The sequence below is a fragment of the Etheostoma cragini genome, chromosome 10 (genome assembly GCF_013103735.1).
Source record: "Etheostoma cragini isolate CJK2018 chromosome 10, CSU_Ecrag_1.0, whole genome shotgun sequence".
NCBI lineage: Eukaryota > Metazoa > Chordata > Actinopteri > Perciformes > Percidae > Etheostoma > Etheostoma cragini.
The window spans coordinates 9,063,503-9,073,423 of record NC_048416.1 but is presented as its reverse complement, the minus strand read 5'-3'; the positions used below and the strand labels follow the sequence as shown (position 1 = coordinate 9,073,423).

General features: G+C 41.6%; 1 long non-coding RNA gene across 1 annotated transcript in view; it reads right to left on the bottom strand.

The window, feature by feature from the left end:
* LOC117951236 overlaps positions 1–9,586 on the bottom strand; it is an 18,171-nt gene extending 8,585 nt beyond the window's left edge. The window contains exons 1-2 of the long non-coding RNA XR_004658097.1: positions 9,574–9,586; positions 8,860–8,865 (exon numbers count right to left, since the gene is read on the bottom strand). This is a non-coding gene — a long non-coding RNA (uncharacterized LOC117951236). The remainder of the gene's footprint in view (positions 1–8,859; positions 8,866–9,573) is intronic.
* Between the last annotated feature and the right edge of the window lie 335 nt (positions 9,587–9,921).

The following is a 9,921-nucleotide window of genomic DNA, read 5'->3' as shown; positions in this document are numbered from 1 at the left end:
GGGAGCTTCGTGCCCTGGATGTGCATCCCACAAATCTCCATCAACTGCAAGATGCTATCCTATCAATATGGGCCAACAATTCTAACGAATGCTTTCAGCACCTTGTTGAATCAATGCCACGTAGAATTAAGGCAGGCGAAAGGGGGTCAAACACAGTTTTAGTATGGTGTTCCTTATAATCCTTTAGGTGAGTGTATTTAGTCTGGTACAAAAGAAATCCTGAAGTTTAAAACAGCCCTATTTGTTTTTTCAAATGCAAACATTTTGCACAAATCGTTCAATATATAATGCAGCACGTAGAAGATTTTTGGGAAAAAGTGATGAGATGTGTTTTTCGTGTGATTTGGGTGAACCGATCTTTGAAGGACCACTGTTTCATTAGAGGTCCCATGGCATGAAAAGTTCACTTTATGAGGCTTTTTTTAACTTTAATGGGTTCCCCCAGCCTGCCTATGGTCCCCCAGTGGCTAGAAGTGGTGATAGGTGAAAACCGAGCCCTGGGTATGATGCTCTGCCTTTGAGAAAATAAAAGCTCAGATGGGCCAATCTGGAATCGTGACCCTTATGAAGTCATAAGGAGCAAGGTTATCTCCCCTTTCTCTGCTTTGCCCACCCAGAAAATTGGCAGTTGGTCAAGCCCCCCCCCCCCTTTCTCCTCCTCAAAAGCTATAGACTCAGAAATGGCACATTCTAAGGAAAGCTCATAGTGGGACTGGCCCTAGTGGCTGTAATTCTGCACCAAGGCTGAATGTTGGGGAAGAGACTTTAGATACAGTATTAGGGGATCACTAAGGTCTATATTAAACCATCCAAAGAGCACCATGTCACGGTACAGTGCAAAAGCTGAAAATGTGGGGATCGGTGTCTAATTATTACTTTGCTCAGCTGCTGAGTTTGGGATTTGTTGTGCCAAACTGTTTAAAACACAGCTCGACTCAGCCAGGACTCCTCAGAACTACCTCCAATATAAATGTGCATGCTTGCTGTGTATGGGTTTTGCCTGTCAACACGGTTAAATTGAATGCCAGTTGTGATCATCACGGCTCAGTAAACACGCATTACACGCTGTCTTTACCACCTCTCCGTATACCTCTGGGCCTCTCTCCCCTACCTCCACGTCTGTCTTTTTTCTTCTTCTCCACCTCCTCTTTCTCAGCACTCCCCACCGATCACGAAGGCCCGGTGTCAGCCAATTAGGACGGTGACGCTCACCAACCCCTATCTGGCAGCTGAAACGAGGGCTCCTTGTTTCTTTGAAAGACAAGCCACAAAAGGCTCTCTCTCAAACACGCTGCAGCACAAAAAGGATCATACTTCCATAATTGGCTGTCTCAGTTGACGTTCAAAAGGCGGCCGTTCCTCCCCAGATTGGAAGCAATAAACAATACGCCATGAATAAAACATTCACCACAATTATTCATGTCAGGGATATAAACAAATGATTGCCTTTTGTAAATATTTCAGCGGCGGTGTCTTGTCACCATGTTTGCCTTGTGAGGACCCTCAGAGGGGTTGAAAGGGATCACGGGAGGGGGGAGATGATCTTTCCGCGCCCGGGCGTTTTGTTAAACATTAATGGGGCCAACGCTGTACGGAAGTGGCTTTAATCTTGCTGCTGGCGGAGCCGCTATCTCCTTCACCCACATCCCTCTCCTCTCATCTTCAGACTGGATCCTCTCAGCTCACCTCTACAGCCTCGCCTCCCCTCTCATCTCAATCCCCTGTCCCTCCTCCTTTCATCTCTTTGCCCTGTCGCCCCCCCCCCCCCCCTCCCTCAATTGATGGATGGGCTAATACCTCTCTGTGCTCCGCGGTATATCATCTTAGATCTGGGTTATTCAAATTAGGTTTGAATCCAATTTTTTTTCATCCCTCTTCCCCTCAAAGCTGATTCCAGTTTAGATCCATTTGTCAACTTTTTCCTTTCCATTCCTTTTTCTCTTCTTTCCTCTGAGATCAGAAAGCCAGCGTCACGCCCAAATGTCTTGATAGTGTTTTGATAGGATTCCAAACCAGGATTGCTTCCAAACGCTTCTTAGTTTGTGTGTGTTAGGACAGACCTCATTCAAAATTGTGTTAGCGTTTGTAACAATACAGATAACTAAAAGTACAGCCTTGGACGGTCCCTTTACTCAACAGTATGTTGTGTTTCTTAATCCTTATGGCTAAATAACGGTAGTCATTTATTCAATAATCAATTATTAATGTTCTTCATTCAATATCCCTAGTTTTTAGTGGACTTTAAAGGGTAACTACTGTTTTTCCAACCCGATTATCCTGTATTTTGGTCTTTAAGTGACTGATGGGAACAACAGTCTTTGACATTGGTCCAGTATTAAGAGAGATCGCTGCAGTCGGCAGCGGTGAAACAAGCTACGATGTAAGTTAAAAGGCTGATTGTCCTGGAGTGATTTACCTTCACTCTGCTTGTTCTAAAACTTTAAAACCTCTTTGAGACCTTTCTGTTTAACCAGAAACAGCTCTGAGGTCGCTAAACCCACCAGACTCCATTCAAAAAAACAATACTTTAAGCATGTGTAGAGCCAACATATTTTCAAATGTAAATCTGTAAACTATGTGTTTATTTTAACTAAAACTAAAGTTGTGATGGTTGGAAAGGGGGAAAGATGACCCAAAACATCTTTTCATAGTTGTATTTTGTTTCTGTCACCTTTGAAAAACTTTGTTTCATTTCATGTTTTTATGTCTAAAAAATGATCTTACTCTTTCACAGAAAGGTCGACCTTCTTTCCGTAATGTTGTCAGACACTTTATTAATGAATAGATTCTGAGCCTGTCAGTAGCTAAACAAGCACTTTTGTGAAGGTAAATGCAAGCTGGAAAATTGCCCTATTATCTTAAAATTGTAGCTTGTTCCATACTCCATACTTAATACTGTACTAATGTCAAAAGATTGGGGTTTCCATCAGTCACTTAGACACAAAAACATAGGAAAATAGGGTCCAGGTTTAAAAAAAACAGTATTTAACCTTGATCCCAGACCAGGTTAAAGCCAAATAAATGGGCGACTAGAGGGAAGAAGTTAAAGTAAAACTGACATATATATCACACAAAGTAGTTGAATTATCAGTCATAAAAAAAGACCAGTTTCTTTAAATTATTCAGATATACACACTGTGCCTTGTACAGGGGGCATTATGCCTGAGGATAGAAGAAGAAAAGGAAGAAAAGAGGAACAGGTCACCTAAGGGTTTATAGAGACATAAAGTCATTAATTATTAGTAATAATACGGCACCTGGAAAGCTCAGCTGGTAGAGCGGGCACCCATATATAGAGGTTTCCTCCTTGATGCAGGTTGGACTCTGACCTGCGACCCTTTGCTTCGTGTCATTCCCCCATCTCTCTCCCCTTTCGTGTCTTCTACTGTCCCATCAAAGCAAAGGGGGAAAATGCCCAAAAAATAATCTTAAAAAATAATTAGTAATAATGATTTTATTCGAAGACTGACTCAAGACATTTGAACACATTTTCACTACCATTGCGTCAAAAAGTGACGCTTGTTCAAGTACCTTTGCTGTTTTTAATTGACACAAAATGTCTCCTTTAGCATCATATTCAGCCGTGCTTGGGCGGGACTCTTAGCATCACTTTTTGACGTTCTGGGTTGGGACGTAGGTTTAACTGACCTGCGGCACAAAAAGAGGACAATTAGGTTTAGGAGAAGATGATGGGTGGGAGTTACAAAATGTACATTTCAGTGACACACACGGGACATGAACCCCGGTCTCCTGGGTAACAGTCCTGTGTGGTTTGACCCATCCACCACCCCAACCAACCTCTTTAAAGGATTGATGGTCATTTACACCACTCTCTACCGCTGTCTCTCTTGATATTACGTCGTCAGCAGAAGTTGCTGCTTACCCGGTGCATTCTATACAGGGGCTAATGGGGAGGATTGAGCTTTGAGAACCGGTTCAAATTTTGAATCATTTAAAAAATTACATTTACAATGGAATTGTTTGGAAAGATTTGTATCGGATCAAATTATCGGTTCCAAATTTAACATGCCCAAGTTTGGGTTTTGTAGCGGCCAGGACTTGTTGTGTTGCAGAGAAGAAGCACAGTAAGCAGAGCCCTAAAGTGAAAAAGCCCAGTTCGCGTTGGGAGTAATAACGGGTTGGATTTTCATGTGCAAGGTTACAAGTAAAAACAAGTCATCCATCTCACACAGGGGGAGCAAGACAAAGCTACGCCAGGTCAGCAGCTGAAAACACCCAAGATTTTCTGCTCTTCATTCTTTTCAACCTTTTCTCCCATGTCATCAACAATATGTTCTAATTTCCCGTTTCCCGCCTACACTGGATATAGGGCCCATGTTACCAGATTAGTCTACTCCCTCCTGGAAGCCCCCTGAAGCTCAGTTTCTTTTTCCATCTTCCATCCACTCCACTTCGTCTTTCCCTCTCTCTTAAAGCGTCTGAAAATTGTGTTGCATATTTATTCCTGCAGAATTAGCATCACAAACACTCTTCCCAGGCTCTTTGTTATGCTTCAGGGTGAGGGAGAGTGAGGGAAAGTAGATTACGCTTTTCGCTTCTCTGAGGCACACTCAAAGCAGGCTTTCTAGGCTTCCTCGTGCTTTTGAGCGGCGCTTGGGGCTTATCGAGACGCACTCCATATACTTGAAGTAAAGACGACTATGACTTAAAATATTGTTGTTTCGCTGGCATTCCTGTTAACCACATAGTTCCCCTCTCTCCCCCTCTCTCTCTCTCTCTCTCTCTTGCCCTCACTTCCCCTTTCCTTGAGTCCTATTGTTCATCTCCGGCCTTCTATCTCTACACAGAAACATTGACCACATTTGACTTGAGTAAAGCTCCAGATTTCACTGTGCAGTTTATAGATTTTGTATGAAATGCGGCTTTGTTGGAAATAATGTATGTCAGCAGAAATGGAGGAGTTACAAATCAGAAAACTGAACATTGAGATACCCCTCAATGGACTGTGTTTATGTAGCGGCTTTCTAGTCTTAATGACTACTCAAAGTGCTTTTTTAGTTATTATACGAACCATTCCCACACCTTCATACACTGTGGCCGAGGCTGCGGTACAAGGTGTCACCTGCTCATCAGATAAACACTCATTTACACTCTGATGGCACAGCATTAGGAGAAATTCTGGGTTCAGTGTCTTGCCCGAAAACACTGCAGAGCCACAGCTGCCCCAAATTAGTTGGTTCCTTTAAATTTAAAAACATACCAACACAGCACCTTGATTTGGAAACATCCTCTAATTTCCTCAAAAATGGTTCATCAAAATGCTTTTTCAAAAATATTGTAGGCTAGAAATATAAGCTACAGCTGTCTTCATTTTAGATTGTCAACTGTCAGTTGAAAATATTTTGCATAAAATAGCCTGGATTTAACTTTATGCAAATGAGGAGCGGGCAACTTGTCACCCTGTCTTTTTGGAAGACTCCACTATACTGCCAGAATGCATTGCCCCGCTGCTTATAAAGACACACTGCCTGTGGACATGAACTTTAACTGCAAGAGGGTTAATGAACAATTCATATTCAAATTGTATAGAGTAGCTTGTGATTAGTTAATTAAGAAACAATTGAGGACAGAACCCAGCAACGTCTTGACAACTGATCAATCGTAATCGTACTTCCCTAATTATTACCCAATGGAGGACTATTTAGTAGATACTGATGAGTTGCTGAAGAACAAATTTTGAATTGCCAGACTTTCCTCTTGTTAGTCCACACAGCATTCCGGCATGGAAGAAAAACCTGCTTGGGTTTATTGGCATTTCTTTAAACCAATCACAATCGTCTTGGGCGGCGCAAAGCCCCAAACAGTAACGTGTCTGGAGAGATCTGAGGAGCAGTTGACCATAGTTAACAATGGTTAACTATGGTTAACTAATGAATCCACCGGAGTTTAAAACGCCAACATAAAGAAAGAGGAAAGGCAGAAAAGAAAGACATACGGCAGAATTTCTAGCAGTCCCTGAACAATCCTGGAAGAAGAACTTTGTTAATTAGTTATTACGTAAACATTACGTACTGTTATTGTGTCCCCCAAGTAGTAAGTAAGTGATACATGACACTAAGTATTCACTAAGAAGTCCCTCATTCTTCCCATCCAACAATTACCCTTTATTACCTTGTGCTGTTCTCTAATAGCTCATTATCTACTGTAGACCTCCATTAGGAATTACTAAGGAAGTACTTATTTTATATTATTATTATTATATATCATTATTAATGATAAATTATTTTTCATTAATTAGGAATGAATGATGAAGCCGTTCCTGATTTGTTACTCAATAATCTGATGTTAGCTACTCTATAAAATTTGATTAGGAGTTACTCATTAACAAATGTCTCATTAGCCATTAGTTCTTCAATCGTTCCTTATTGGTTACCTGGTAACTATTCAAAATGTTGTATAGCTTATTGTAAAGTGTTACCGAAATATGTCTTCCAGTGTGAACAGTGTCTTTTGCATTCAGCTTTGTCATGCTCATGAGCAAAAAGCATGTTGTGCTTTCAGCTACTTAGGGTTTGTTTTCTCATGAGCAAACAATTTGTCTGCGTATAACTTCAGTTACGCTCATGAACTCATACAGCATTTTGCTTCCGGGTTCTTTAGGTATGTTTATGAGCAAACAACATGCTTTGCATTCAAGGAAAGTCTTAAAGAGCATAGGCGTCATTAGTCTCGCATTGCCAGACCTTCCTCCACAGTGCTGCAGGGGAAGTTGGGGCTAGTAAACATGCTCTGGATACGGCATTTCTCTAAACCGTAATCGTATTGGGCGGAAGACGCAGTAACGGTGGCGCTGCAAAATAGCCTCGGAAAGGACGTTGTTTTGTTGGAACGTGCTTTTTCCAAAGTGTCGCGCAACATAAACACAGATTGGACAGATAGTCTAGCTAGCTGTCTGGATTTACCCTACAGAAATCTGAGGAGCAGTTGACCATAGTCCTTGTTATTCCATAGAATACCAACACCAAAAGAAAAATGAGGGACGTCCAACAAATCTTCCGGCAGCACCGGAGTAATCCCCTAAATAAATTGTCGTCACTGTAGACTATTTCATGAGCAAATAACATGTTTTGCATTCAAGGAAAGGGTGGAAGCAAGGGCATACGCATCATTGAAAATCTAATGAGTGGAAATGGGCCGGTTACATATCGCAGGGCTGATGAGGGGAAGTAAACAGGTAAGCAGGTCAGGCATGGGCAGGTGCTCAAGTCTTAGGCCATCTGTTGGATGTAGGAAAATGACAAAGAATGTTGCTGAGGATGTGAGAAGCTGCTGGAGACAGGGACCATGGGGCAGACTGAGTAAAATAAAATAACATTGTGACACTAATAACGCATTTTGCACAAGTGTGTTGTTCACTTGCAATGGTTTTAATAAAATTCCAAGGACTTCTTCAGGTTGAAATATGCTCACACAGTTTGCATCTAACAACAGCATGTACCCTTGTAAATCAATTATTGGGTTTCTGTAAATAACATCCCAGAGTACGGTCTAGACTTGCTCTTCTATGAAAAGCGCGTTCTGATTTGGCACTATATAAATAAAATTGAATTCAACTTGAATTGAATTAAATAGATGGAGCATGTAGCATCCAGTTTCTTCATGTTTGCACATGAGGGCAACAGGTGATGCAGCTACAGAATTCCAACGACACTTCTGCAGACTTTCTGCAGATATTTAACAAATTAAAGAAAATACAATAAAAATTAAGAACGTTGACACATTTTCACCCCAAACAATTAAAAAGTAGTCCACTAAATTCCACAGATTTTCATTCTGCATCACTTCTGTCTACTAAGTTGCTGTGGCTCAGCGGTCGCCTGTCCAAGTATCCTTGGGCAAGACCCAGAGTTGCTCCCAAGGCTGTGCCATTGGTGTGTAGATGTGTGTGAGTGTTTATCTGATGAGCAGGTGGCACCTTGTACGGCAGCCTCGGCCACAGTGTATGAATGTGTGTGAATGGTTCCTGTAATATGTAAAACATTATAAATGCGCTCTATAGGAACATTCAATTTACCCTACTACGTTTTAGTTTAAAAAACAGATAATCTTTGTCTTGTTTCCCCCTCTCATTCCCTCTGTTCTGGTGTTTCTGAGCCCCTAAATCTGAGACATTTGGAAACACTTCTTACCCGTTTGGAAACAGGCGGGGTTGTGTTGCAGTCTCAACGGACGCAAACGGAGACTTTTGGCAACAGCAACACCGGCGCCCACGTTTCTACCTCTGATTGGGTCTTATCGGTCCCAACGTCTCATTCTTTGAGACTAAGCTACTAACGTTGCAATGAATACCAGCAACAGGCGGATTATACATGCTTCCTGTTTATGCCCAGTATACGAAAATGTTGATGAGATATGAGGGCGTGTTAGTTTAAACAGAGATTAGTTCTTCTACTTGAAAAACACTCGTGTGCACGGAGATCACTTTTGACTCCTGAGTGAACAACACCTTCTGCATCCATCCACAAGGAAGACTTTAGTATCACCTCTTTTCTCCAGGGAGCCCCAGTGTCATTCCACAATATATGTGAACACAATTCGTAGTGTTCACTCTACTGGACTGTGGTTTCATGGGGATTGGTAGGGAATTCAAAACTGATTGGTATTAACTTTGTGTGTACAGAAAACATTGCAGGACATTAAATCAGCATTTTCGGATTTGGATGTTTAAAAATGCAACGCAGCTGCTTCTCAAAAGAACAAAATAATGAATAACTTTTATTTCACACTGTGAAATACAATAACAAGATTCAGTATTCAGCTGTTGGACACTGTGATGCATTACCAGAAGATTATAAAATCATTAGAAGATGTACTTTCCTCGCAGTGCTGTCACAAGACAAATGGCTTCCAATTGAATATTTTGTCATCAACTGGACAGCTGCCCAATAAAGTATTAAACCCTTATTCACAGTGTGTATTATATCATTCCAATTACCATGTGCTGTCAGGGGGTTTCAAATGTGCCCATTTTCAGTTATGTTAGTGAAAAGCTGGGTTAACCACGACCATCAGTAAGTCATCTTGCATCTGCACCCAACACAATGTCACTTCCATCACGTCAAAAAGCCATGCTTGGTCAGGTGCCTCTGCCGTTTGTTATTGACACACAAAAGTCTCCTTTAGCATCCTATTTAGACATGCCTGGCCAGGATTCTTGGTGTCACTTTTTTCCGCTTTTGGGACTTGCCACTAGCCCCTTGGTGTCATATTTAGAGGCGCTTGATCGGGACTCTTGGCGTCACTTTTTGATGCTCTGGGTTGGGATGTACGTTGAACTGACATGTGGCAAAATAACGGGATGTTAGGTTTAGGAAAAGATTGGGTTGTGGTTACCAAAAGACAAGAACGGGACCTAAATCCCGGTCTCCTGGGTGAAAGTCCTGTGTTGTTCGACCCATCCACCATCCCCACCAACGCAGATTTTTGTTCTTACTACTCTCTACCCTTGTCTCTCTTAAAACTACCTCATCTTACAGCGCCACTGCTCTGCCCGATGTGTTCCATTCAGAGTCTAAAGGGTGTTTTTTGCGTCTTTATCTGACGATAACAGACAATGACCAAGAATCAGTATTTTTTCCCTGGGAGGGAGAGCAATGTCGAGGGTCATGCTTGAGTTGGTGACACTACAGAATATAAAAATATAATGGAATATTATGCAGTAAGGACCTGGTTTCGAGTACACTTGACCCCAAAGTCCAGTTTGTTTGAATAGTGTGAACACGAGCCGTGCCCAAGTCCACTTTAAAAGTTGATCTTGAGTACAACATCAGGTGTAAAAGACAACTGAGTTATGAAACTCAATTTCATACTGACACAATACGGCACTGCTACCCACCCTCAACCTGATGTTGGATATTACTATATCTCATTAGATACAGAAACATGAATCAAACTTTGTAG